Raw genomic sequence first — 26,164 nt, forward strand, 5'->3', positions numbered from 1 at the left:
TTCAAATCTCGGACGGACCCGAGTTTTGCAGAAGTAATTTGGTGACTATTTAAATGCAACGAGTTATATTGTAGGCCTACGAGTGTAGCATGTTTCAGTGTCATACATGGTCCGTTGGTCTAGGGGTATGATACTCGCTTCGGGTGTGAGTGGTCCCGGGTTCAAATCCCGGACGGACCCGAGTTTTGCAGAAGTAATTTGGTGACTATTTAAATGCAACTAGTTATATTGTAGGCCTACGAGTGTAGCATGTTTCAGTGTCATACATGGTCCGTTGGTCTAGGGGTATGATACTCGCGGTATGATACTCGCTTCGGGTGTGAGTGGTCCCGGGTTCAAATTCCGGACGGACCCGAGTTTTGCAGAAGTAATTTGGTGACTACTTAAATGCAAATAATTAAATTGTAGGCCTACGAGTTGAGCATGTCTCGCTGTCATACATGATCCGTTGGTTTTGGGGTATGTTACTCGCTTCGGGTGTGAGTGGTCCCGGGTTCAAATCCCGGACGGACGCGAGTTTTTGCAGAAGTAATTTGGTGACTATTTAAATGCAACGAGTTAAATTGTAGGCCTACGAGTGTAGCATGTTTCAGTGTCATACTTCGTCCGTTGGTCTAGAGGTATGATACTCGCTTAGGGTGCGAGTGGTCCCGGGTTCAAATCCCGGACGGACCCGAGTTTTTGCAGAAGTAATTTGGTGACTATTCAAATGCAACGAGTTAAATTGTAGGACTACGAGTTGAGAATGTCTCGCTGTCATACATGATCCGTTGGTTTTGGGGTATGTTACTCGCTTCGGGTGTGAGTGGTCCCGGGTTCAAATCCCGGACGGACCCGAGTTTTTGCAGAAGTAATTTGGTGACAATTTAAATGTAACTAGTTAACTAGTAGGACTACGACTTGAGCATGTTTCAGTGTCATATTTCGTCCGTTGGTTTAGGGGTATGATACTCGCTTCGGGTGTGAGTAGTCCCGGGTTCAAATCCCGGACGGACCCGAGTTTTGCAGAAGTAATTTGGTGACTATTTAAATGCAACGAGTTAAATTGTAGGCCTACGAGTGTAGCATGTTTCAGTGTCATACATGGTCCGTTGGTCTAGGGGTATGATACTCGCTTAGGGTGCGACGGGTCCCGGGTTCAAATCCCAGACGGACACGAGTTTTTGCAGAAGTAATTTGGTGACTATTTAAATGCAACTAGTTATATTGTAGGCCTACGAGTTTAGCATGTTTCAGTGTCATACATGGTCCGTTGGTCTAGGGGTATGATACTCGCTTAGGGTGCGAGGGGTCCCCGGTTAAAATCCCGGACGGCCCCGAGTTTTTGCAGAAGTAATTTGGTGACTATTCAAATGCAACGAGTTAAATTGTAGGACTACGAGTTGAGCATGTTTCAGTGTCATACTTCGTCCGTTGGTCTAGAGGTATGATACTCGCTTAGGGTGCGAGGGGTCCCCGGTTAAAATCCCGGACGGACCCGAGTTTTGCAGAAGTAATTTGGTGACTATTTAAATGTAACTAGTTAAATAGTAGGACTACGAGTTGAGCATGTTTCAGTGTCATATTTCGTCCGTTGGTTTAGGGGTATGATACTCGCTTCGGGTGTGAGTAGTCCCGGGTTCAAATCCCGGACGGACCCGAGTTTTGCAGAAGTAATTTGGTGACTATTTAAATGCAACTAGTTATATTGTAGGCCTAAGAGTGTAGCATGTTTCAGTGTCATACATGGTCCGCTGGTCTAGGGGTATGATACTCGCTTCGGGTGTGAGTGGTCCCGGGTTCAAATCCCGGACGGACCCGAGTTTTGCAGAAGTAATTTGGTGACTATTTAAATGCAACTAGTTATATTGTAGGCCTACGAGTGTAGCATGTTTCAGTGTCATACATGGTCCGTTGGTCTAGGGGTATGATACTCGCGGTATGATACTCGCTTCGGGTGTGAGTGGTCCCGGGTTCAAATTCCGGACGGACCCGAGTTTTGCAGAAGTAATTTGGTGACTACTTAAATGCAAATAATTAAATTGTAGGCCTACGAGTTGAGCATGTCTCGCTGTCATACATGATCCGTTGGTTTTGGGGTATGTTACTCGCTTCGGGTGTGAGTGGTCCCGGGTTCAAATCCCGGACGGACGCGAGTTTTTGCAGAAGTAATTTGGTGACTATTTAAATGCAACGAGTTAAATTGTAGGCCTACGAGTGTAGCATGTTTCAGTGTCATACTTCGTCCGTTGGTCTAGAGGTATGATACTCGCTTAGGGTGCGAGTGGTCCCGGGTTCAAATCCCGGACGGACCCGAGTTTTTGCAGAAGTAATTTGGTGACTATTCAAATGCAACGAGTTAAATTGTAGGACTACGAGTTGAGAATGTCTCGCTGTCATACATGATCCGTTGGTTTTGGGGTATGTTACTCGCTTCGGGTGTGAGTGGTCCCGGGTTCAAATCCCGGACGGACCCGAGTTTTTGCAGAAGTAATTTGGTGACAATTTAAATGTAACTAGTTAACTAGTAGGACTACGACTTGAGCATGTTTCAGTGTCATATTTCGTCCGTTGGTTTAGGGGTATGATACTCGCTTCGGGTGTGAGTAGTCCCGGGTTCAAATCCCGGACGGACCCGAGTTTTGCAGAAGTAATTTGGTGACTATTTAAATGCAACGAGTTAAATTGTAGGCCTACGAGTGTAGCATGTTTCAGTGTCATACATGGTCCGTTGGTCTAGGGGTATGATACTCGCTTAGGGTGCGACGGGTCCCGGGTTCAAATCCCAGACGGACACGAGTTTTTGCAGAAGTAATTTGGTGACTATTTAAATGCAACTAGTTATATTGTAGGCCTACGAGTTTAGCATGTTTCAGTGTCATACATGGTCCGTTGGTCTAGGGGTATGATACTCGCTTAGGGTGCGAGGGGTCCCCGGTTAAAATCCCGGACGGCCCCGAGTTTTTGCAGAAGTAATTTGGTGACTATTCAAATGCAACGAGTTAAATTGTAGGACTACGAGTTGAGCATGTTTCAGTGTCATACTTCGTCCGTTGGTCTAGAGGTATGATACTCGCTTAGGGTGCGAGGGGTCCCCGGTTAAAATCCCGGACGGACCCGAGTTTTGCAGAAGTAATTTGGTGACTATTTAAATGTAACTAGTTAAATAGTAGGACTACGAGTTGAGCATGTTTCAGTGTCATATTTCGTCCGTTGGTTTAGGGGTATGATACTCGCTTCGGGTGTGAGTAGTCCCGGGTTCAAATCCCGGACGGACCCGAGTTTTGCAGAAGTAATTTGGTGACTATTTAAATGCAACTAGTTATATTGTAGGCCTAAGAGTGTAGCATGTTTCAGTGTCATACATGGTCCGCTGGTCTAGGGGTATGATACTCGTGGTATGATACTCGCTTCGGGTGTGAGTGGTCCCGGGTTCAAATTCCGGACGGACCCGAGTTTTGCAGAAGTAATTTGGTGACTACTTAAATGCAACTAAATAAATTGTAGGCCTACGAGTTGAGCATGTCTCGCTGTCATACATGATCTGTTGGTTTTGGGGTATGTTACTCGCTTCGGGTGTGAGTGGTCCCGGGTTCAAATCCCGGACGGACCCGAGTTTTGCAGAAGTAATTTGGTGACTATTTAAATGCAACGAGTTAAATTGTAGGCCTACGAGTGTAGAATGTTTCAGTGTCATACATGGTCCGCTGGTCTAGGGGTATGATACTCGCTTAGGGTGCGAGGGGTCCCCGGTTAGAATCCCGGACGGCCCCGAGTTTTTGCAGAAGTAATTTGGTGACTACTTAAATGCAACTAATTAAATTGTAGGCCTACGAGTTGAGCATGTCTCGCTGTCATACATGATCCGTTGGTTTTGGGGTATGTTACTCGCTTCGGGTGTGAGTGGTCCCGGGTTCAAATCCCGGACGGACCCGAGTTTTGCAGAAGTAATTTGGTGACTATTTAAATGCAACGAGTTAAATTGTAGGCCTACGAGTGTAGCATGTTTCAGTGTCATACTTCGTCCGCTGGTCTAGGGTATGATACTCGCTTAGGGTGCGAGGGGTCCCGGGTTCAAATCCCAGACGGACACGAGTTTTTGCAGAAATAATTTGGTGACTATTCAAATGCAACGAGTTAAATTGTAGGACTACGAGTTGAGCATGTTTCAGTGTCATACTTCGTCCGTTGGTCTAGAGGTATGATACTCGCTTAGGGTGCGAGGGGTCCCCGGTTAAAATTCCGGACGGACCCGAGTTTTGCAGAAGGAATTTGGTGACTATTTAAATGTAACTAGTTAATTAGTAGGACTACGAGTTGCGCATGTTTCAGTGTCATATTTCGTCCGTTGGTTTAGGGGTATGATACTCGCTTCGGGTGTGAGTAGTCCCGGGTTCAAATCTCGGACGGACCCGAGTTTTGCAGAAGTAATTTGGTGACTATTTAAATGCAACGAGTTATATTGTAGGCCTACGAGTGTAGCATGTTTCAGTGTCATACATGGTCCGTTGGTCTAGGGGTATGATACTCGTGGTATGATACTCGCTTCGGGTGTGAGTGGTCCCGGGTTCAAATTCCGGACGGACCCGAGTTTTGCAGAAGTAATTTGGTGACTACTTAAATGCAACTAAATAAATTGTAGGCCTACGAGTTGAGCATGTCTCGCTGTCATACATGATCTGTTGGTTTTGGGGTATGTTACTCGCTTCGGGTGTGAGTGGTCCCGGGTTCAAATCCCGGACGGACCCGAGTTTTGCAGAAGTAATTTGGTGACTATTTAAATGCAACGAGTTAAATTGTAGGCCTACGAGTGTAGAATGTTTCAGTGTCATACATGGTCCGCTGGTCTAGGGGTATGATACTCGCTTAGGGTGCGAGGGGTCCCCGGTTAGAATCCCGGACGGCCCCGAGTTTTTGCAGAAGTAATTTGGTGACTACTTAAATGCAACTAATTAAATTGTAGGCCTACGAGTTGAGCATGTCTCGCTGTCATACATGATCCGTTGGTTTTGGGGTATGTTACTCGCTTCGGGTGTGAGTGGTCCCGGGTTCAAATCCCGGACGGACCCGAGTTTTGCAGAAGTAATTTGGTGACTATTTAAATGCAACGAGTTAAATTGTAGGCCTACGAGTGTAGCATGTTTCAGTGTCATACTTCGTCCGCTGGTCTAGGGTATGATACTCGCTTAGGGTGCGAGGGGTCCCGGGTTCAAATCCCAGACGGACACGAGTTTTTGCAGAAGTAATTTGGTGACTATTTAAATGCAACTAGTTATATTGTAGGCCTACGAGTGTAGCATGTTTCAGTGTCATACATGGTCCGTTGGTCTAGGGGTATGATACTCGCTTAGGGTGCGAGGGGTCCCCGGTTAAAATCCCGGACGGCCCCGAGTTTTTGCAGAAATAATTTGGTGACTATTCAAATGCAACGAGTTAAATTGTAGGACTACGAGTTGAGCATGTTTCAGTGTCATACTTCGTCCGTTGGTCTAGAGGTATGATACTCGCTTAGGGTGCGAGGGGTCCCCGGTTAAAATTCCGGACGGACCCGAGTTTTGCAGAAGGAATTTGGTGACTATTTAAATGTAACTAGTTAATTAGTAGGACTACGAGTTGCGCATGTTTCAGTGTCATATTTCGTCCGTTGGTTTAGGGGTATGATACTCGCTTCGGGTGTGAGTAGTCCCGGGTTCAAATCTCGGACGGACCCGAGTTTTGCAGAAGTAATTTGGTGACTATTTAAATGCAACGAGTTATATTGTAGGCCTACGAGTGTAGCATGTTTCAGTGTCATACATGGTCCGTTGGTCTAGGGGTATGATACTCGCGGTATGATACTCGCTTCGGGTGTGAGTGGTCCCGGGCTCAAATTCCGGACGGACCCGAGTTTTGCAGAAGTAATTTGGTGACTACTTAAATGCAACTAATTAAATTGTAGGCCTACGAGTTGAGAATGTCTCGCTGTCATACATGATCCGTTGGTTTTGGGGTATGTTACTCGCTTCGGGTGTGAGTGGTCCCGGGTTCAAATCCCGGACGGACCCGAGTTTTTGCAGAAGTAATTTGGTGACAATTTAAATGTAACTAGTTAACTAGTAGGACTACGACTTGAGCATGTTTCAGTGTCATATTTCGTCCGTTGGTTTAGGGGTATGATACTCGCGGTATGATACTCGCTTCGGGTGTGAGTGGTCCCGGGTTCAAATTCCGGACGGACCCGAGTTTTGCAGAAGTAATTTGGTGACTATTTAAATGCAACGAGTTAAATTGTAGGCCTACGAGTGTAGCATGTTTCAGTGTCATACATGGTCCGTTGGTCTAGGGGTATGATACTCGCTTAGGGTGCGAGGGGTCCCCGGTTAAAATCCCGGACGGACCCGAGTTTTTGCAGAAGTAATTTGGTGACTATTCAAATGCAACGAGTTAAATTGTAGGACTACGAGTTGAGCATGTTTCAGTGTCATACTTCGTCCGTTGGTCTAGAGGTATGATACTCGCTTAGGGTGCGAGTGGTCCCGGGTTCAAATCCCGGACGGACCCGAGTTTTTGCAGAAGTAATTTGGTGACTATTCAAATGCAACGAATTAAATTGTAGGACTACGAGTTGAGAATGTCTCGCTGTCATACATGATCCGTTGGTTTTGGGATATGTTACTCGCTTCGGGTGTGAGTGGTCCCGGGTTCAAATCCCGGACGGACCCGAGTTTTTGCAGAAGTAATTTGGTGACTATTTAAATGCAACTAGTTATATTGTAGGCCTACGAGTGTAGCATGTTTCAGTGTCATACATGGTCCGTTGGTCTAGGGGTATGATACTCGCTTAGGGTGCGAGGGGTCCCCGGTTAAAATCCCGGACGGCCCCGAGTTTTTGCAGAAGTAATTTGGTGACTATTCAAATGCAACGAGTTAAATTGTAGGACTACGAGTTGAGCATGTTTCAGTGTCATACTTCGTCCGTTGGTCTAGAGGTATGATACTCGCTTAGGGTGCGAGGGGTCCCCGGTTAAAATCCCGGACGGACCCGAGTTTTGCAGAAGTAATTTGGTGACTACTTAAATGCAACTAATTAAATTGTAGGCCTACGAGTTGAGAATGTCTCGCTGTCATACATGATCCGTTGGTTTTGGGGTATGTTACTCGCTTCGGGTGTGAGTGGTCCCGGGTTCAAATCCCGGACGGACCCGAGTTTTTGCAGAAGTAATTTGGTGACAATTTAAATGTAACTAGTTAACTAGTAGGACTACGACTTGAGCATGTTTCAGTGTCATATTTCGTCCGTTGGTTTAGGGGTATGATACTCGCGGTATGATACTCGCGGTATGATACTCGCTTCGGGTGTGAGTGGTCCCGGGTTCAAATTCCGGACGGACCCGAGTTTTGCAGAAGTAATTTGGTGACTATTTAAATGCAACGAGTTAAATTGTAGGCCTACGAGTGTAGCATGTTTCAGTGTCATACATGGTCCGTTGGTCTAGGGGTATGATACTCGCTTAGGGTGCGAGGGGTCCCCGGTTAAAATCCCGGACGGACCCGAGTTTTTGCAGAAGTAATTTGGTGACTATTCAAATGCAACGAGTTAAATTGTAGGACTACGAGTTGAGCATGTTTCAGTGTCATACTTCGTCCGTTGGTCTAGAGGTATGATACTCGCTTAGGGTGCGAGTGGTCCCGGGTTCAAATCCCGGACGGACCCGAGTTTTTGCAGAAGTAATTTGGTGACTATTCAAATGCAACGAATTAAATTGTAGGACTACGAGTTGAGAATGTCTCGCTGTCATACATGATCCGTTGGTTTTGGGATATGTTACTCGCTTCGGGTGTGAGTGGTCCCGGGTTCAAATCCCGGACGGACCCGAGTTTTTGCAGAAGTAATTTGGTGACTATTTAAATGCAACTAGTTATATTGTAGGCCTACGAGTGTAGCATGTTTCAGTGTCATACATGGTCCGTTGGTCTAGGGGTATGATACTCGCTTAGGGTGCGAGGGGTCCCCGGTTAAAATCCCGGACGGCCCCGAGTTTTTGCAGAAGTAATTTGGTGACTATTCAAATGCAACGAGTTAAATTGTAGGACTACGAGTTGAGCATGTTTCAGTGTCATACTTCGTCCGTTGGTCTAGAGGTATGATACTCGCTTAGGGTGCGAGGGGTCCCCGGTTAAAATCCCGGACGGACCCGAGTTTTGCAGAAGTAATTTGGTGACTATTTAAATGTAACTAGTTAAATAGTAGGACTACGAGTTGAGCATGTTTCAGTGTCATATTTCGTCCGTTGGTTTAGGGGTATGATACTCGCTTCGGGTGTGAGTAGTCCCGGGTTCAAATCTCGGACGGACCCGAGTTTTGCAGAAGTAATTTGGTGACTATTTAAATGCAACGAGTTATATTGTAGGCCTACGAGTGTAGCATGTTTCAGTGTCATACATGGTCCGTTGGTCTAGGGGTATGATACTCGCTTCGGGTGTGAGTGGTCCCGGGTTCAAATCCCGGACGGACCCGAGTTTTGCAGAAGTAATTTGGTGACTATTTAAATGCAACTAGTTATATTGTAGGCCTACGAGTGTAGCATGTTTCAGTGTCATACATGGTCCGTTGGTCTAGGGGTATGATACTCGCGGTATGATACTCGCTTCGGGTGTGAGTGGTCCCGGGTTCAAATTCCGGACGGACCCGAGTTTTGCAGAAGTAATTTGGTGACTACTTAAATGCAACTAATTAAATTGTAGGCCTACGAGTTGAGCATGTCTCGCTGTCATACATGATCCGTTGGTTTTGGGGTATGTTACTCGCTTCGGGTGTGAGTGGTCCCGGGTTCAAATCCCGGACGGACCCGAGTTTTTGCAGAATAATTTGGTGACTATTCAAATGCAACGAGTTAAATTGTAGGACTACGAGTTGAGCATGTTTCAGTGTCATACTTCGTCCGTTGGTCTAGAGGTATGATACTCGCTTAGGGTGCGAGGGGTCCCCGGTTAAAATCCCGGACGGACCCGAGTTTTGCAGAAGTAATTTGGTGACTATTTAAATGTAACTAGTTAAATAGTAGGACTACGAGTTGAGCATGTTTCAGTGTCATATTTCGTCCGTTGGTTTAGGGGTATGATACTCGCTTCGGGTGTGAGTAGTCCCGGGTTCAAATCTCGGACGGACCCGAGTTTTGCAGAAGTAATTTGGTGACTATTTAAATGCAACGAGTTATATTGTAGGCCTACGAGTGTAGCATGTTTCAGTGTCATACATGGTCCGTTGGTCTAGGGGTATGATACTCGCTTCGGGTGTGAGTGGTCCCGGGTTCAAATCCCGGACGGACCCGAGTTTTGCAGAAGTAATTTGGTGACTATTTAAATGCAACTAGTTATATTGTAGGCCTACGAGTGTAGCATGTTTCAGTGTCATACATGGTCCGTTGGTCTAGGGGTATGATACTCGCGGTATGATACTCGCTTCGGGTGTGAGTGGTCCCGGGTTCAAATTCCGGACGGACCCGAGTTTTGCAGAAGTAATTTGGTGACTACTTAAATGCAACTAATTAAATTGTAGGCCTACGAGTTGAGCATGTCTCGCTGTCATACATGATCCGTTGGTTTTGGGGTATGTTACTCGCTTCGGGTGTGAGTGGTCCCGGGTTCAAATCCCGGACGGACCCGAGTTTTGCAGAAGTAATTTGGTGACTATTTAAATGCAACGAGTTAAATTGTAGGCCTACGAGTGTAGCATGTTTCAGTGTCATACTTCGTCCGTTGGTCTAGAGGTATGATCCTCGCTTAGGGTGCGAGTGGTCCCGGGTTCAAATCCCGGACGGACCCGAGTTTTTGCAGAAGTAATTTGGTGACTATTCAAATGCAACGAGTTAAATTGTAGGACTACGAGTTGAGAATGTCTCGCTGTCATACATGATCCGTTGGTTTTGGGGTATGTTACTCGCTTCGGGTGTGAGTGGTCCCGGGTTCAAATCCCGGACGGACCCGAGTTTTTGCAGAAGTAATTTGGTGACAATTTAAATGTAACTAGTTAACTAGTAGGACTACGACTTGAGCATGTTTCAGTGTCATATTTCGTCCGTTGGTTTAGGGGTATGATACTCGCTTCGGGTGTGAGTAGTCCCGGGTTCAAATCCCGGACGGACCCGAGTTTTGCAGAAGTAATTTGGTGACTATTTAAATGCAACGAGTTAAATTGTAGGCCTACGAGTGTAGCATGTTTCAGTGTCATACATGGTCCGTTGGTCTAGGGGTATGATACTCGCTTAGGGTGCGACGGGTCCCGGGTTCAAATCCCAGACGGACACGAGTTTTTGCAGAAGTAATTTGGTGACTATTTAAATGCAACTAGTTATATTGTAGGCCTACGAGTTTAGCATGTTTCAGTGTCATACATGGTCCGTTGGTCTAGGGGTATGATACTCGCTTAGGGTGCGAGGGGTCCCCGGTTAAAATCCCGGACGGCCCCGAGTTTTTGCAGAAGTAATTTGGTGACTATTCAAATGCAACGAGTTAAATTGTAGGACTACGAGTTGAGCATGTTTCAGTGTCATACTTCGTCCGTTGGTCTAGAGGTATGATACTCGCTTAGGGTGCGAGGGGTCCCCGGTTAAAATCCCGGACGGACCCGAGTTTTGCAGAAGTAATTTGGTGACTATTTAAATGTAACTAGTTAAATAGTAGGACTACGAGTTGAGCATGTTTCAGTGTCATATTTCGTCCGTTGGTTTAGGGGTATGATACTCGCTTCGGGTGTGAGTAGTCCCGGGTTCAAATCCCGGACGGACCCGAGTTTTGCAGAAGTAATTTGGTGACTATTTAAATGCAACTAGTTATATTGTAGGCCTAAGAGTGTAGCATGTTTCAGTGTCATACATGGTCCGCTGGTCTAGGGGTATGATACTCGTGGTATGATACTCGCTTCGGGTGTGAGTGGTCCCGGGTTCAAATTCCGGACGGACCCGAGTTTTGCAGAAGTAATTTGGTGACTACTTAAATGCAACTAAATAAATTGTAGGCCTACGAGTTGAGCATGTCTCGCTGTCATACATGATCTGTTGGTTTTGGGGTATGTTACTCGCTTCGGGTGTGAGTGGTCCCGGGTTCAAATCCCGGACGGACCCGAGTTTTGCAGAAGTAATTTGGTGACTATTTAAATGCAACGAGTTAAATTGTAGGCCTACGAGTGTAGAATGTTTCAGTGTCATACATGGTCCGCTGGTCTAGGGGTATGATACTCGCTTAGGGTGCGAGGGGTCCCCGGTTAAAATCCCGGACGGCCCCGAGTTTTTGCAGAAGTAATTTGGTGACTACTTAAATGCAACTAATTAAATTGTAGGCCTACGAGTTGAGCATGTCTCGCTGTCATACATGATCCGTTGGTTTTGGGGTATGTTACTCGCTTCGGGTGTGAGTGGTCCCGGGTTCAAATCCCGGACGGACCCGAGTTTTGCAGAAGTAATTTGGTGACTATTTAAATGCAACGAGTTAAATTGTAGGCCTACGAGTGTAGCATGTTTCAGTGTCATACTTCGTCCGCTGGTCTAGGGTATGATACTCGCTTAGGGTGCGAGGGGTCCCGGGTTCAAATCCCAGACGGACACGAGTTTTTGCAGAAGTAATTTGGTGACTATTTAAATGCAACTAGTTATATTGTAGGCCTACGAGTGTAGCATGTTTCAGTGTCATACATGGTCCGTTGGTCTAGGGGTATGATACTCGCTTTGGGTGCGAGTGGTCCCGGGTTCAAATCCCGGACGGACCCGAGTTTTGCAGAAGTAATTTGGTGACTATTTAAATTCAACGAGTTAAATTGTAGGACTACGAGTTGAGCATGTTTCAGTGTCATACTTCGTCCGTTGGTCTAGAGGTATGATACTCGCTTAGGGTGCGAGGGGTCCCCGGTTAAAATTCCGGACGGACCCGAGTTTTGCAGAAGGAATTTGGTGACTATTTAAATGTAACTAGTTAATTAGTAGGACTACGAGTTGCGCATGTTTCAGTGTCATATTTCGTCCGTTGGTTTAGGGGTATGATACTCGCTTCGGGTGTGAGTAGTCCCGGGTTCAAATCTCGGACGGACCCTAGTTTTTGCAGAGGTAATTTAGTGACTATTTAAATGCAACTAACTACAGGGTAGGACTATGAGTAGAGCATGTTTTAGTTTCATACATGGTCCGTTGGTCTAGGGGTATGATACTCGCTTAGGGTGTGAGTGGTCCCGGGTTCAAATCCCGGACGGACCCGAGTTTTGCAGAAGTAATTTGGTGACTATTTAAATGCAACGAGTTATATTGTAGGCCTACGAGTGTAGCATGTTTCAGTGTCATACATGGTCCGTTGGTCTAGGGGTATGATACTCGCGGTATGATACTCGCTTCGGGTGTGAGTGGTCCCGGGCTCAAATTCCGGACGGACCCGAGTTTTGCAGAAGTAATTTGGTGACTACTTAAATGCAACTAATTAAATTGTAGGCCTACGAGTTGAGAATGTCTCGCTGTCATACATAATCCGTTGGTTTTGGGGTATGTTACTCGCTTCGGGTGTGAGTGGTCCCGGGTTCAAATCCCGGACGGACCCGAGTTTTTGCAGAAGTAATTTGGTGACAATTTAAATGTAACTAGTTAACTAGTAGGACTACGACTTGAGCATGTTTCAGTGTCATATTTCGTCCGTTGGTTTAGGGGTATGATACTCGCGGTATGATACTCGCGGTATGATACTCGCTTCGGGTGTGAGTGGTCCCGGGTTCAAATTCCGGACGGACCCGAGTTTTGCAGAAGTAATTTGGTGACTATTCAAATGCAACGAGTTAAATTGTAGGACTACGAGTTGAGCATGTTTCAGTGTCATACTTCGTCCGTTGGTCTAGAGGTATGATACTCGCTTAGGGTGCGAGTGGTCCCGGGTTCAAATCCCGGACGGACCCGAGTTTTTGCAGAAGTAATTTGGTGACTATTCAAATGCAACGAATTAAATTGTAGGACTACGAGTTGAGAATGTCTCGCTGTCATACATGATCCGTTGGTTTTGGGATATGTTACTCGCTTCGGGTGTGAGTGGTCCCGGGTTCAAATCCCGGACGGACCCGAGTTTTTGCAGAAGTAATTTGGTGACTATTTAAATGTAACTAGTTAACTAGTAGGACTACGAGTTGAGCATGTTTCAGTGTCATATTTCGTCCGTTGGTTTAGGGGTATGATACTCGCTTCGGGTGTGAGTAGTCCCGGGTTCAAATCCCGGACGGACCCGAGTTTTGCAGAAGTAATTTGGTGACTATTTAAATGCAACGAGTTATATTGTAGGCCTACGAGTGTAGCATGTTTCAGTGTCATACATGGTCCGTTGGTCTAGGGGTATGATACTCGCTTCGGGGTGAGTGGTCCCGGGTTCAAATCCCGGACGGACCCGAGTTTTGCAGAAGTAATTTGGTGACTATTTAAATGCAACTAGTTATATTGTAGGCCTACGAGTGTAGCATGTTTCAGTGTCATACATGGTCTGCTGGTCTAGGGGTATGATACTCGTGGTATGATACTCGCTTCGGGTGTGAGTGGTCCCGGGTTCAAATTCCGGACGGACCCGAGGTTTGCAGAAGTAATTTGGTGACTACTTAAATGCAACTAATTAAATTGTAGGCCTACGAGTTGAGCATGTCTCGCTGTCATACATGATCCGTTGGTTTTTGGGTATGTTACTCGCTTCGGGTGTGAGTGGTCCCGGGTTCAAATCCCGGACAGACCCGAGTTTTGCAGAAGTAATTTGGTGACTATTTAAATGCAACGAGTTAAATTGTAGGCCTACGAGTGTAGCATGTTTCAGTGTCATACATGGTCCGTTGGTCTAGGGGTATGATACTCGCTTAGGGTGCAACGGGTCCCGGGTTCAAATCCCAGACGGACACGAGTTTTTGCAGAAGTAATTTGGTGACTATTTAAATGCAACTAGTTATATTGTAGACCTACGAGTGTAGCATGTTTCAGTGTCATACATGGTCCGTTGGTCTAGGGTATGATACTCGCTTCGGGTGTGAGTGGTCCCGGGTTCAAATCCCGGACGGACCCGAGTTTTGCAGAAGTAATTTGGTGACTATTCAAATGCAACGAGTTAAATTGTAGGACTACAGGTTGAGCATGTTTCAGTGTCATATTTCTTCCGTTGGTCTAGGGGTATGATACTCGCTTATTGTGCGAGGGGTCCCGGGTTCAAATCCCAGACGGACACGAGTTTTTGCAGAAGTAATTTGGTGACTACTTAAATGCAACTAATTAAATTGTAGGCCTACGAGTTGAGCATGTCTCGATGTCATACATGATCCGTTGGTTTTGGGGTATGTTACTCGCTTCGGGTGTGAGTGGTCCCGGGTTCAAATCCCGGACGGACCCGAGTTTTGCAGAAGTAATTTGATGACTATTTAAATGCAACGAGTTGAATTGTAGGCCTACGAGTGTAGCATGTTTCAGTGTCATACATGGTCCGTTGGTCTAGGGGTATGATACTCGCTTAGGGTGCAAGGGGTCCCCGGTTAAAATCCCGGACGGACCCGAGTTTTTGCAGAAGTAATTTGGTGACTATTCAAATGCAACGAGTTAAATTGTAGGACTACGAGTTGAGCATGTTTCAGTGTCATACTTCGTCCGTTGGTCTAGAGGTATGATACTCGCTTAGGGTGCGAGTGGTCCCGGGTTCAAATCCCGGACGGACCCGAGTTTTTGCAGAAGTAATTTGGTGACTATTCAAATGCAACGAATTAAATTGTAGGACTACGAGTTGAGAATGTCTCGCTGTCATACATGATCCGTTGGTTTTGGGATATGTTACTCGCTTCGGGTGTGAGTGGTCCCGGGTTCAAATCCCGGACGGACCCGAGTTTTCGCAGAAGTAATTTGGTGACTATTTAAATGTAACTAGTTAACTAGTAGGACTACGAGTTGAGCATGTTTCAGTGTCATATTTCGTCCGTTGGTTTAGGGGTATGATACTCGCTTCGGGTGTGAGTAGTCCCGGGTTCAAATCCCGGACGGACCCGAGTTTTGCAGAAGTAATTTGGTGACTATTTAAATGCAACGAGTAATATTGTAGGCCTACGAGTGTAGCATGTTTCAGTGTCATACATGGTCCGTTGGTCTAGGGGTATGATACTCGCTTCGGGGTGAGTGGTCCCGGGTTCAAATCCCGGACGGACCCGAGTTTTGCAGAAGTAATTTGGTGACTATTTAAATGCAACTAGTTATATTTTAGGCCTACGAGTGTAGCATGTTTCAGTGTCATACATGGTCCGCTGGTCTAGGGGTATGATACTCGTGGTATGATACTCGCTTCGGGTGTGAGTGGTCCCGGGTTCAAATTCCGGACGGACCCGAGATTTGCAGAAGTAATTTGGTGACTACTTAAATGCAACAAATTAAATTGTAGGCCTACGAGTTGAGCATGTCTCGCTGTCATACATGATCCGTTGGTTTTTGGGTATGTTACTCGCTTCGGGTGTGAGTGGTCCCGGGTTCAAATCCCGGACAGACCCGAGTTTTGCAGAAGTAATTTGGTGACTATTTAAATGCAACGAGTTAAATTGTAGGCCTACGAGTGTAGCATGTTTCAGTGTCATACATGGTCCGTTGGTCTAGGGGTATGATACTCGCTTAGGGTGCGACGGGTCCCGAGTTCAAATCCCAGACGGACACGAGTTTTTGCAGAAGTAATTTGGTGACTATTTAAATGCAACTAGTTATATTGTAGACCTACGAGTGTAGCATGTTTCAGTGTCATACATGGTCCGTTGGTCTAGGGTATGATACTCGCTTCGGGTGTGAGTGGTACCGGGTTCAAATCCCGGACGGACCCGAGTTTTGCAAAAGTAATTTAGTGACTATTTAAATGCAACTAACTACAGGGTAGGCCTATGAGTTGAGCATGCTTTATTTCATACATGGTCCGTTGGTCTAGGGAAATGATACTCGCTTTGGGTGCGAGTGGTCCCGGGTTCAAATCCCGGACGGACCCGAGTTTTTGCAGAAGTAATTTGGTGACTATTCAAATGCAACGAGTTAAATTGTAGGACTACGAGTTGAGCATGTTTCAGTGTCATACTTCGTCCGTTGGTCTAGAGGTATGATACTCGCTTAGGGTGCGAGAGGTCCCGGGTTCAAATCCCGGACGGACCCGAGTTTTTGCAGAAGTAATTTGGTGACTATTCAAATGCAACGAGTTAAATTGTAGGACTACAGGTTGAGCATGTTTCAGTGTCATATTTCTTCCGTTGGTCTAGGGGTATGATACTCGCTTAGGGTGCGAGGGGTCCCGGGTTCAAATCCCAGACGGACACGAGTTTTTGCAGAAGTAATTTGGTGACTACTTAAATGCAACTAATTAAATTGTAGGCCTACGAGTTGAGCATGTCTCGCTGTCATACATGATCCGTTAGTTTTGGGGTATGTTACTCGATTCGGGTGTGAGTGGTCCCGGGTTCAAATCCCGGACGGACCCAAGTTTTGCAGAAGTAATTTGGTGACTATTTAAATGTAACTAGTTAAATAGTAGGACTACGAGTTGAGCATGTTTCAGTGTCATATTTCGTCCGTGGGTTTAGGGGTATGATACTCGCTTCGGGTGTGAGTAGTCCCGGGTTCAAATCCCGGACGGACCCGAGTTTTGCAGAAGTAATTTGGTGACTATTTAAATGCAACGAGTTAAATTGTAGGCCTACGAGTTGAGCATGTTTCAGTGTCATATTTCGTCCGTTGGTCTAGGGGTATGATACTCGCTTAGGGTGCGAGGGGTCCCGGGTTCAAATCCCAGACAGACCCGAGTTTTGCAGAAGTAATTTGGTGACTATTTAAATGCAACGAGTTAAATTGTAGGCCTACGAGTGTAGCATGTTTCAGTGTCATACATGGTCCGTTGGTCTAGGGGTATGATACTCGCTTAGGGTGCGACGGGTCCCGAGTTCAAATCCCAGACGGACACGAGTTTTTGCAGAAGTAATTTGGTGACTATTTAAATGCAACTAGTTATATTGTAGACCTACGAGTGTAGCATGTTTCAGTGTCATACATGGTCCGTTGGTCTAGGGTATGATACTCGCTTCGGGTGTGAGTGGTACCGGGTTCAAATCCCGGACGGACCCGAGTTTTGCAGAAGTAATTTAGTGACTATTTAAATGCAACTAACTACAGGGTAGGCCTATGAGTTGAGCATGCTTTATTTCATACATGGTCCGTTGGTCTAGGGAAATGATACTCGCTTTGGGTGCGAGTGGTCCCGGGTTCAAATCCCGGACGGACCCGAGTTTTTGCAGAAGTAATTTGGTGACTATTCAAATGCAACGAGTTAAATTGTAGGACTACGAGTTGAGCATGTTTCAGTGTCATACTTCGTCCGTTGGTCTAGAGGTATGATACTCGCTTAGGGTGCGAGAGGTCCCGGGTTCAAATCCCGGACGGACCCGAGTTTTTGCAGAAGTAATTTGGTGACTATTCAAATGCAACGAGTTAAATTGTAGGACTACAGGTTGAGCATGTTTCAGTGTCATATTTCTTCCGTTGGTCTAGGGGTATGATACTCGCTTAGGGTGCGAGGGGTCCCGGGTTCAAATCCCAGACGGACACGAGTTTTTGCAGAAGTAATTTGGTGACTACTTAAATGCAACTAATTAAATTGTAGGCCTACGAGTTGAGCATGTCTCGCTGTCATACATGATCCGTTAGTTTTGGGGTATGTTACTCGATTCGGGTGTGAGTGGTCCCGGGTTCAAATCCCGGACGGACCCAAGTTTTGCAGAAGTAATTTGGTGACTATTTAAATGTAACTAGTTAAATAGTAGGACTACGAGTTGAGCATGTTTCAGTGTCATATTTCGTCCGTGGGTTTAGGGGTATGATACTCGCTTCGGGTGTGAGTAGTCCCGGGTTCAAATCCCGGACGGACCCGAGTTTTGCAGAAGTAATTTGGTGACTATTTAAATGCAACGAGTTAAATTGTAGGCCTACGAGTTGAGCATGTTTCAGTGTCATATTTCGTCCGTTGGTCTAGGGGTATGATACTCGCTTAGGGTGCGAGGGGTCCCGGGTTCAAATCCCAGACGGACACGAGTTTTTGCAGAAGTAATTTGGTGACTATTTAAATGCAACTAGTTATATTGTAGGCCTACGAGTGTAGCGTGTTTCAGTGTCATACATGGTCCGTTGGTCTAGGGGTATGATACTCGCGGTATGATACTCGCGGTATGATACTCGCTTCGGGTGTGAGTGGTCCCGGGTTCAAATTCCGGACGGACCCGAGTTTTGCAGAAGTAATTTGGTGACTACTTAAATGCAACTAATTAAATTGTAGGCCTACGAGTTGAGCATGTCTCGCTGTCATACATGATCCGTTGGTTTTGGGGTATGTTACTCGCTTCGGGTGTGAGTGGTCCCGGGTTCAAATCCCGGACGGACCCGAGTTTTGCAGAAGTAATTTGGTGACTATTTAAATGCAACGAGTTAAATTGTAGGCCTACGAGTGTAGCATGTTTTAGTGTCATACTTCGTCCGTTGGTCTAGAGGTATGATACTCGCTTAGGGTGCGAGTGGTCCCGGGTTCAAATCCCGGACGGACCCGAGTTTTTGCAGAAGTAATTTGGTGACTATTCAAATGCAACGAGTTAAATTGTAGGACTACGAGTTGAGCATGTTTCAGTGTCATACTTCGTCCGTTGGTCTAGAGGTTTGATACTCGCTTAGGGTGCGAGGGGTCCCCGGTTAAAATCCCGGACGGACCCGAGTTTTGCAGAAGTAATTTGGTGACTATTTAAATGTAACTAGTTAAATAGTAGGACTACGAGTTGAGCATGTTTCAGTGTCATATTTCGTCCGTTGGTTTAGGGGTATGATACTCGCTTCGGGTGTGAGTAGTCCCGGGTTCAAATCCCGGACGGACCCGAGTTTTGCAGAAGTAATTTGGTGACTATTTAAATGCAACGAGTTATATTGTAGGCCTACGAGTGTAGCATGTTTCAGTGTCATACATGGTCCGTTGGTCTAGGGGTATGATACTCGTGGTATGATACTCGCTTCGGGTGTGAGTGGTCCCGGGTTCAAATCCCGGACGGACCCGAGTTTTGCAGAAGTAATTTGGTGACTATTTAAATGCAACTAGTTATATTGTAGGCCTACGAGTGTAGCATGTTTCAGTGTCATACATGGCCCGCTGGTCTAGGGGTATGATACTCGTGGTATGATACTCGCTTCGGGTGTGAGTGGTCCCGGGTTCAAATTCCGGACGGACCCGAGTTTTGCAGAAGTAATTTGGTGACTACTTAAATGCAACGAAATAAATTGTAGGCCTACGAGTTGAGCATGTCTCGCTGTCATACATGATCTGTTGGTTTTGGGGTATGTTACTCGCTTCGGGTGTGAGTGGTCCCGGGTTCAAATCCCGGACGGACCCGAGTTTTGCAGAAGTAATTTGGTGACTATTTAAATGCAACGAGTTAAATTGTAGGCCTACGAGTGTAGAATGTTTCAGTGTCATACATGGTCCGTTGGTCTAGGGGTATGATACTCGCTTAGGTGCGAGGGGTCCCGGGTTCAAATCCCAGACGGACACGAGTTTTTGCAGAAGTAATTTGGTGACTATTCAAATGCAACGAGTTAAATTGTAGGACTACGAGTTGAGCATGTTTCAGTGTCATACTTCGTCCGTTGGTCTAGAGGTTTGATACTCGCTTAGGGTGCGAGGGGTCCCCGGTTAAAATCCCGGACGGACCCGAGTTTTGCAGAAGTAATTTGGTGACTATTTAAATGTAACTAGTTAAATAGTAGGACTACGAGTTGAGCATGTTTCAGTGTCATATTTCGTCCGTTGGTTTAGGGGTATGATACTCGCTTCGGGTGTGAGTAGTCCCGGGTTCAAATCCCGGACGGACCCGAGTTTTGCAGAAGTAATTTGGTGACTATTTAAATGCAACGAGTTATATTGTAGGCCTACGAGTGTAGCATGTTTCAGTGTCATACATGGTCCGTTGGTCTAGGGGTATGATACTCGTGGTATGATACTCGCTTCGGGTGTGAGTGGTCCCGGGTTCAAATCCCGGACGGACCCGAGTTTTGCAGAAGTAATTTGGTGACTATTTAAATGCAACTAGTTATATTGTAGGCCTACGAGTGTAGCATGTTTCAGTGTCATACATGGCCCGCTGGTCTAGGGGTATGATACTCGTGGTATGATACTCGCTTCGGGTGTGAGTGGTCCCGGGTTCAAATTCCGGACGGACCCGAGTTTTGCAGAAGTAATTTGGTGACTACTTAAATGCAACGAAATAAATTGTAGGCCTACGAGTTGAGCATGTCTCGCTGTCATACATGATCTGTTGGTTTTGGGGTATGTTACTCGCTTCGGGTGTGAGTGGTCCCGGGTTCAAATCCCGGACGGACCCGAGTTTTGCAGAAGTAATTTGGTGACTATTTAAATGCAACGAGTTAAATTGTAGGCCTACGAGTGTAGAATGTTTCAGTGTCATACATGGTCCGTTGGTCTAGGGGTATGATACTCGCTTAGGTGCGAGGGGTCCCGGGTTCAAATCCCAGACGGACACGAGTTTTTGCAGAAGTAATTTGGTGACTATTCAAATGCAACGAGTTAAATTGTAGGACTACGAGTTGAGCATGTTTCAGTGTCATACTTCGTCCGTTGGTCTAGAGGTATGATACTCGCTTAGGGTGCGAGGGGTCCCCGGTTAAAATCCCGGACGGACCCGAGTTTTGCAGAAGTAATTTGGTGACTATTTAAATGTAACTAGTTAAATAGTAGGACTACGAGTTGAGCAAGTTTCAGTGTCATATTTCGTCCGTTGGTTTAGGGGTATGATACTCGCTTCGGGTGTGAGTAGTCCCGGGTTCAAATCCCGGACGGACCCGAGTTTTGCAGAAGTAATTTGGTGACTATTTAAATGCAACGAGTTATATTGTAGGCCTACGAGTGTAGCATGTTTCAGTGTCATACATGGTCCGTTGGTCTAGGGGTATGATACTCGCTTCGGGTGTGAGTGGTCCCGGGTTCAAATCCCGGACGGACCCGAGTTTTGCAGAAGTAATTTGGTGACTATTTAAATGCAACTAGTTATATTGTAGGCCTACGAGTGTAGCATGTTTCAGTGTCATACATGGTCCGCTGGTCTAGGGGTATGATACTCGTGGTATGATACTTGCTTCGGGTGTGAGTGGTCCCGGGTTCAAATTCCGGACGGACCCGAGTTTTGCAGAAGTAATTTGGTGACTACTTAAATGCAACTAATTAAATTGTAGGCCTACGAGTTGAGCATGTCTCGCTGTCATACATGATCCGTTGGTTTTGGGGTATGTTACTCGCTTCGGGTGTGAGTGGTCCCGGGTTCAAATCCCGGACGGACCCGAGTTTTGCAGAAGTAATTTGGTGACTATTTAAATGCAACGAGTTAAATTGTAGGCCTACGAGTGTAGAATGTTTCAGTGTCATACATGGTCCGTTGGTCTAAGGGTATGATACTCGCTTAGGGTGCGAGGGGTCCCGGGTTCAAATCCCAGACGGACACGAGTTTTTACAGAAGTAATTTGGTGACTATTTAAATGCAACTAGTTATATTGTAGGCCTACGAGTGTAGCATGTTTCAGTGCCATACATGGTCCGTTGGTCTAGAGGTATGATACTCGCTTAGGGTGCGAGGGGTCCCGGGTTCAAATCCCGGACGGACCCGAGTTTTTGCAGAAGTAATTTGGTGACTATTCAAATGCAACGAGTTAAATTGTAGGACTACAGGTTGAGCATGTTTCAGTGTCATACATGGTCCGTTGGTCTAGGGGTATGATACTCGCTTCGGGTGTGAGTGGTCCCGGGGTCAAATCCTGGACGGACCCGAGGTTTGCAGAAGTAATTTGGTGACTATTTAAATGCAACTATTTAAATTGTAGGACTACGAGTTGAGAATGTCTCGCTGTCATACATGATCCGTTGGTTTTGGGGTATGTTACTCGCTTCGGGTGAAAGTGGTCCCGGATTCAAATCCCGGACGGACCCGAGTTTTGCAGAAGTAATTTGGTGACTATTTAAATGTAACTAGTTAAATAGTAGGACTACGAGTTGAGCATGTTTCAGTGTCATATTTCGTCCGTTGGTTTAGGGGTATGATACTCGCTTCGGGTGTGAGTAGTCCCGGGTTCAAATCCCGGACGGACCCGAGTTTTGCAGAAGTAATTTGGTGACTACTTAAATGCAACTAATTAAATTGTAGGCCTACGAGTTGAGCATGTCTTGCTGTCATACATGATCCGTTGGTTTTGGGGTATGTTACTCGCTTCGGGTGTGAGTGGTCCCGGGTTCAAATCCCGCACGGACCCGAGTTTTGCAGAAATAATTTGGTGACTATTTAAATGCAACGAGTTAAATTGTAGGCCTACGAGTTGAGCATGTTTCAGTGTCATATTTCTTCCGTTGGTCTAGGGGTATGATACTCGCTTAGGGTGCGAGGGGTCCCGGGTTCAAATCCCAGACGGACACGAGTTTTTGCAGAAGTAATTTGGTGACTATTTAAATGCAACTAATTAAATTGTAGGCCTACGAGTTGAGCATGTCTCGCTGTCATACATGATCCGTTAGTTTTGGGGTATGTTACTCGCTTCGGGTGTGAGTGGTCCCGGGTTCAAATCCCGGACGGACCCAAGTTTTGCAGAAGTAATTTGGTGACTATTTAAATGTAACTAGTTAAATAGTAGGACTACGAGTTGAGCATGTTTCAGTGTCATATTTCGTCCGTTGGTTTAGGGGTATGTTACTCGCTTCGGGTGTGAGTAGTCCCGGGTTCAAATCCCGGACGGACCCGATTTTTGCAGAAGTAATTTGGTGACTATTTAAATGCAACGAGTTAAATTGTAGGCCTACGAGTGTAGCATGTTTCAGTGTCATACATGGTCCGTTGGTCTAGGGGTATGATACTCGCTTCGGGTGTGAGTGGTCCCGGGTTCAAATCCAGGACGGACTTGAGTTTTGCAGAAGTAATTTGGTGACTATTTAAATGTAACTAGTTAAATAGTAGGACTACGAGTTGAGCATGTTTCAGTGTCATATTTCGTCCGTTGGTCTAGGGGTATGATACTCGCTTAGGGTGCGAGGGGTCCCGGGTTCAAATCCCAGACGGACACGAGTTTTTGCAGAAGTAATTTGGTGACTATTTAAATGCAACTAGTTATATTGTAGGCCTACGAGTGTAGCATGTTTCAGTGTCATACATGGTCCGTTGGTCTAGGGGTATGATACTCGCTTAGGGTGCGAGGGGTCCCGGGTTCAAATCCCAGACGGACACGAGTTTTTGCAGAAGTAATTTGGTGACTATTTAAATGCAACTAATTAAATTGTAGGCCTACGAGTTGAGCATGTCTCGCTGTCATACATGATCCGTTAGTTTTGGGGCATGTTACTCGCTTCGGGTGTGAGTGGTCCCGGGTTCAAATCCCGGACGGACCCAAGTTTTGCAGAAGTAATTTGGTGACTATTTAAACGTAACTAGTTAAATAGTAGGACTACGAGTTTAGCATGTTTCAGTGTCATATTTCGTCCGTTGGTTTAGGGGTATGATACCCGCTTCGGGTGTGAGTAGTCCCGGGTTCAAATCCCGGACGGACCCGAGTTTTGCAGAAGTAATTTGGTGACTATTTAAATGCAACGAGTTAAATTGTAGGCCTACGAGTGTAGCATGTTTCAGTGTCATACATGGTCCGTTGGTCTAGGGGTATGATACTCGCTTCGGGTGTGAGTGGTCCCGGGGTCAAATCCTGGACGGACCCGAGGTTTGCAGAAGTAATTTGGTGACTATTTAAATGCAACTATTTAAATTGTAGGACTACGAGTTGAGAATGTCTCGCTGTCATACATGATCCGTTGGTTTTGGGGTATGTTACTCGCTTCGGGTGAAAGTGGTCCCGGATTCAAATCCCGGACGGACCCGAGTTTTGCAGAAGTAATTTGGTGACTATTTAAATGTAACTAGTTAAATAGTAGGACTACGAGTTGAGCATGTTTCAGTGTCATATTTCGTCCGTTGGTTTAGGGGTATGATACTCGCTTCGGGTGTGAGTAGTCCCGGGTTCAAATCCCGGACGGACCCGAGTTTTGCAGAAGTAATTTGGTGACTACTTAAATGCAACTAATTAAATTGTAGGCCTACGAGTTGAGCATGTCTTGCTGTCATACATGATCCGTTGGTTTTGGGGTATGTTACTCGCTTCGGGTGTGAGTGGTCCCGGGTTCAAATCCCGCACGGACCCGAGTTTTGCAGAAATAATTTGGTGACTATTTAAATGCAACGAGTTAAATTGTAGGCCTACGAGTTGAGCATGTTTCAGTGTCATATTTCTTCCGTTGGTCTAGGGGTATGATACTCGCTTAGGGTGCGAGGGGTCCCGGGTTCAAATCCCAGACGGACACGAGTTTTTGCAGAAGTAATTTGGTGACTATTTAAATGCAACTAATTAAATTGTAGGCCTACGAGTTGAGCATGTCTCGCTGTCATACATGATCCGTTAGTTTTGGGGTATGTTACTCGCTTCGGGTGTGAGTGGTCCCGGGTTCAAATCCCGGACGGACCCAAGTTTTGCAGAAGTAATTTGGTGACTATTTAAATGTAACTAGTTAAATAGTAGGACTACGAGTTGAGCATGTTTCAGTGTCATATTTCGTCCGTTGGTTTAGGGGTATGTTACTCGCTTCGGGTGTGAGTAGTCCCGGGTTCAAATCCCGGACGGACCCGATTTTTGCAGAAGTAATTTGGTGACTATTTAAATGCAACGAGTTAAATTGTAGGCCTACGAGTGTAGCATGTTTCAGTGTCATACATGGTCCGTTGGTCTAGGGGTATGATACTCGCTTCGGGTGTGAGTGGTCCCGGGTTCAAATCCAGGACGGACTTGAGTTTTGCAGAAGTAATTTGGTGACTATTTAAATGTAACTAGTTAAATAGTAGGACTACGAGTTGAGCATGTTTCAGTGTCATATTTCGTCCGTTGGTCTAGGGGTATGATACTCGCTTAGGGTGCGAGGGGTCCCGGGTTCAAATCCCAGACGGACACGAGTTTTTGCAGAAGTAATTTGGTGACTATTTAAATGCAACTAGTTATATTGTAGGCCTACGAGTGTAGCATGTTTCAGTGTCATACATGGTCCGTTGGTCTAGGGGTATGATACTCGCTTAGGGTGCGAGGGGTCCCGGGTTCAAATCCCAGACGGACACGAGTTTTTGCAGAAGTAATTTGGTGACTATTTAAATGCAACTAATTAAATTGTAGGCCTACGAGTTGAGCATGTCTCGCTGTCATACATGATCCGTTAGTTTTGGGGCATGTTACTCGCTTCGGGTGTGAGTGGTCCCGGGTTCAAATCCCGGACGGACCCAAGTTTTGCAGAAGTAATTTGGTGACTATTTAAACGTAACTAGTTAAATAGTAGGACTACGAGTTTAGCATGTTTCAGTGTCATATTTCGTCCGTTGGTTTAGGGGTATGATACCCGCTTCGGGTGTGAGTAGTCCCGGGTTCAAATCCCGGACGGACCCGAGTTTTGCAGAAGTAATTTGGTGACTATTTAAATGCAACGAGTTAAATTGTAGGCCTACGAGTGTAGCATGTTTCAGTGTCATACATGGTCCGTTGGTCTAGGGGTATGATACTCGCTTCGGGTGTGAGTGGTCCCGGGTTCAAATCCCGCACGGACCCGAGTTTTGCAGAAATAATTTGGTGACTATTTAAATGCAACGAGTTAAATTGTAGGCCTACGAGTTGAGCATGTTTCAGTGTCATATTTCTTCCGTTGGTCTAGGGGTATGATACTCGCTTAGGGTGCGAGGGGTCCCGGGTTCAAATCCCAGACGGACACGAGTTTTTGCAGAAGTAATTTGGTGACTATTTAAATGCAACTAATTAAATTGTAGGCCTACGAGTTGAGCATGTCTCGCTGTCATACATGATCCGTTAGTTTTGGGGTATGTTACTCGCTTCGGGTGTGAGTGGTCCCGGGTTCAAATCCCGGACGGACCCAAGTTTTGCAGAAGTAATTTGGTGACTATTTAAATGTAACTAGTTAAATAGTAGGACTACGAGTTGAGCATGTTTCAGTGTCATATTTCGTCCGTTGGTTTAGGGGTATGTTACTCGCTTCGGGTGTGAGTAGTCCCGGGTTCAAATCCCGGACGGACCCGAGTTTTGCAGAA

General features: G+C 45.9%; 22 non-coding genes across 22 annotated transcripts; all 22 read left to right on the top strand.

The window, feature by feature from the left end:
• The first annotated feature begins 108 nt into the window (after positions 1-108).
• Positions 109-180, top strand: TRNAP-CGG (transfer RNA proline (anticodon CGG)). Its single transcript has one exon. It is a non-coding gene; the product is annotated as a tRNA-Pro (tRNA).
• Positions 181-603: 423 nt separating this feature from the next.
• TRNAP-AGG (transfer RNA proline (anticodon AGG)) lies at positions 604-677 on the top strand. Its single transcript has one exon. It is a non-coding gene; the product is annotated as a tRNA-Pro (tRNA).
• A 1,050-nt stretch (positions 678-1,727) lies between these two features.
• TRNAP-CGG (transfer RNA proline (anticodon CGG)) lies at positions 1,728-1,799 on the top strand. Its single transcript has one exon. It is a non-coding gene; the product is annotated as a tRNA-Pro (tRNA).
• A 423-nt stretch (positions 1,800-2,222) lies between these two features.
• TRNAP-AGG (transfer RNA proline (anticodon AGG)) lies at positions 2,223-2,296 on the top strand. The gene has a single exon. It is a non-coding gene; the product is annotated as a tRNA-Pro (tRNA).
• A 4,151-nt stretch (positions 2,297-6,447) lies between these two features.
• TRNAP-AGG (transfer RNA proline (anticodon AGG)) lies at positions 6,448-6,521 on the top strand. The gene has a single exon. It is a non-coding gene; the product is annotated as a tRNA-Pro (tRNA).
• Positions 6,522-7,600: 1,079 nt separating this feature from the next.
• TRNAP-AGG (transfer RNA proline (anticodon AGG)) lies at positions 7,601-7,674 on the top strand. Its single transcript has one exon. It is a non-coding gene; the product is annotated as a tRNA-Pro (tRNA).
• Positions 7,675-8,403: 729 nt separating this feature from the next.
• On the top strand, positions 8,404-8,475 carry TRNAP-CGG (transfer RNA proline (anticodon CGG)). Its single transcript has one exon. It is a non-coding gene; the product is annotated as a tRNA-Pro (tRNA).
• A 742-nt stretch (positions 8,476-9,217) lies between these two features.
• Positions 9,218-9,289, top strand: TRNAP-CGG (transfer RNA proline (anticodon CGG)). Its single transcript has one exon. It is a non-coding gene; the product is annotated as a tRNA-Pro (tRNA).
• A 422-nt stretch (positions 9,290-9,711) lies between these two features.
• TRNAP-AGG (transfer RNA proline (anticodon AGG)) lies at positions 9,712-9,785 on the top strand. Its single transcript has one exon. It is a non-coding gene; the product is annotated as a tRNA-Pro (tRNA).
• Positions 9,786-11,650: 1,865 nt separating this feature from the next.
• Positions 11,651-11,722, top strand: TRNAP-UGG (transfer RNA proline (anticodon UGG)). The gene has a single exon. It is a non-coding gene; the product is annotated as a tRNA-Pro (tRNA).
• A 409-nt stretch (positions 11,723-12,131) lies between these two features.
• TRNAP-AGG (transfer RNA proline (anticodon AGG)) lies at positions 12,132-12,203 on the top strand. The gene has a single exon. It is a non-coding gene; the product is annotated as a tRNA-Pro (tRNA).
• A 611-nt stretch (positions 12,204-12,814) lies between these two features.
• TRNAP-AGG (transfer RNA proline (anticodon AGG)) lies at positions 12,815-12,888 on the top strand. Its single transcript has one exon. It is a non-coding gene; the product is annotated as a tRNA-Pro (tRNA).
• A 1,062-nt stretch (positions 12,889-13,950) lies between these two features.
• Positions 13,951-14,021, top strand: TRNAP-CGG (transfer RNA proline (anticodon CGG)). The gene has a single exon. It is a non-coding gene; the product is annotated as a tRNA-Pro (tRNA).
• A 570-nt stretch (positions 14,022-14,591) lies between these two features.
• TRNAP-AGG (transfer RNA proline (anticodon AGG)) lies at positions 14,592-14,665 on the top strand. The gene has a single exon. It is a non-coding gene; the product is annotated as a tRNA-Pro (tRNA).
• Positions 14,666-16,046: 1,381 nt separating this feature from the next.
• TRNAP-AGG (transfer RNA proline (anticodon AGG)) lies at positions 16,047-16,120 on the top strand. The gene has a single exon. It is a non-coding gene; the product is annotated as a tRNA-Pro (tRNA).
• Positions 16,121-17,328: 1,208 nt separating this feature from the next.
• TRNAP-AGG (transfer RNA proline (anticodon AGG)) lies at positions 17,329-17,402 on the top strand. Its single transcript has one exon. It is a non-coding gene; the product is annotated as a tRNA-Pro (tRNA).
• Positions 17,403-18,479: 1,077 nt separating this feature from the next.
• Positions 18,480-18,553, top strand: TRNAP-AGG (transfer RNA proline (anticodon AGG)). Its single transcript has one exon. It is a non-coding gene; the product is annotated as a tRNA-Pro (tRNA).
• Positions 18,554-18,960: 407 nt separating this feature from the next.
• Positions 18,961-19,046, top strand: TRNAP-CGG (transfer RNA proline (anticodon CGG)). Its single transcript has one exon. It is a non-coding gene; the product is annotated as a tRNA-Pro (tRNA).
• A 902-nt stretch (positions 19,047-19,948) lies between these two features.
• Positions 19,949-20,034, top strand: TRNAP-CGG (transfer RNA proline (anticodon CGG)). Its single transcript has one exon. It is a non-coding gene; the product is annotated as a tRNA-Pro (tRNA).
• Positions 20,035-20,936: 902 nt separating this feature from the next.
• TRNAP-CGG (transfer RNA proline (anticodon CGG)) lies at positions 20,937-21,008 on the top strand. Its single transcript has one exon. It is a non-coding gene; the product is annotated as a tRNA-Pro (tRNA).
• A 583-nt stretch (positions 21,009-21,591) lies between these two features.
• Positions 21,592-21,663, top strand: TRNAP-AGG (transfer RNA proline (anticodon AGG)). The gene has a single exon. It is a non-coding gene; the product is annotated as a tRNA-Pro (tRNA).
• Positions 21,664-25,598: 3,935 nt separating this feature from the next.
• On the top strand, positions 25,599-25,670 carry TRNAP-CGG (transfer RNA proline (anticodon CGG)). Its single transcript has one exon. It is a non-coding gene; the product is annotated as a tRNA-Pro (tRNA).
• The last annotated feature ends 494 nt before the right edge of the window (positions 25,671-26,164 follow it).

This window comes from Phalangium opilio, unplaced genomic scaffold (assembly GCF_054372755.1).
Source record: "Phalangium opilio isolate 3A_F unplaced genomic scaffold, DU_Popi_V2 ptg000022l_1, whole genome shotgun sequence".
In the NCBI taxonomy this organism is placed as follows: domain Eukaryota; kingdom Metazoa; phylum Arthropoda; class Arachnida; order Opiliones; family Phalangiidae; genus Phalangium; species Phalangium opilio.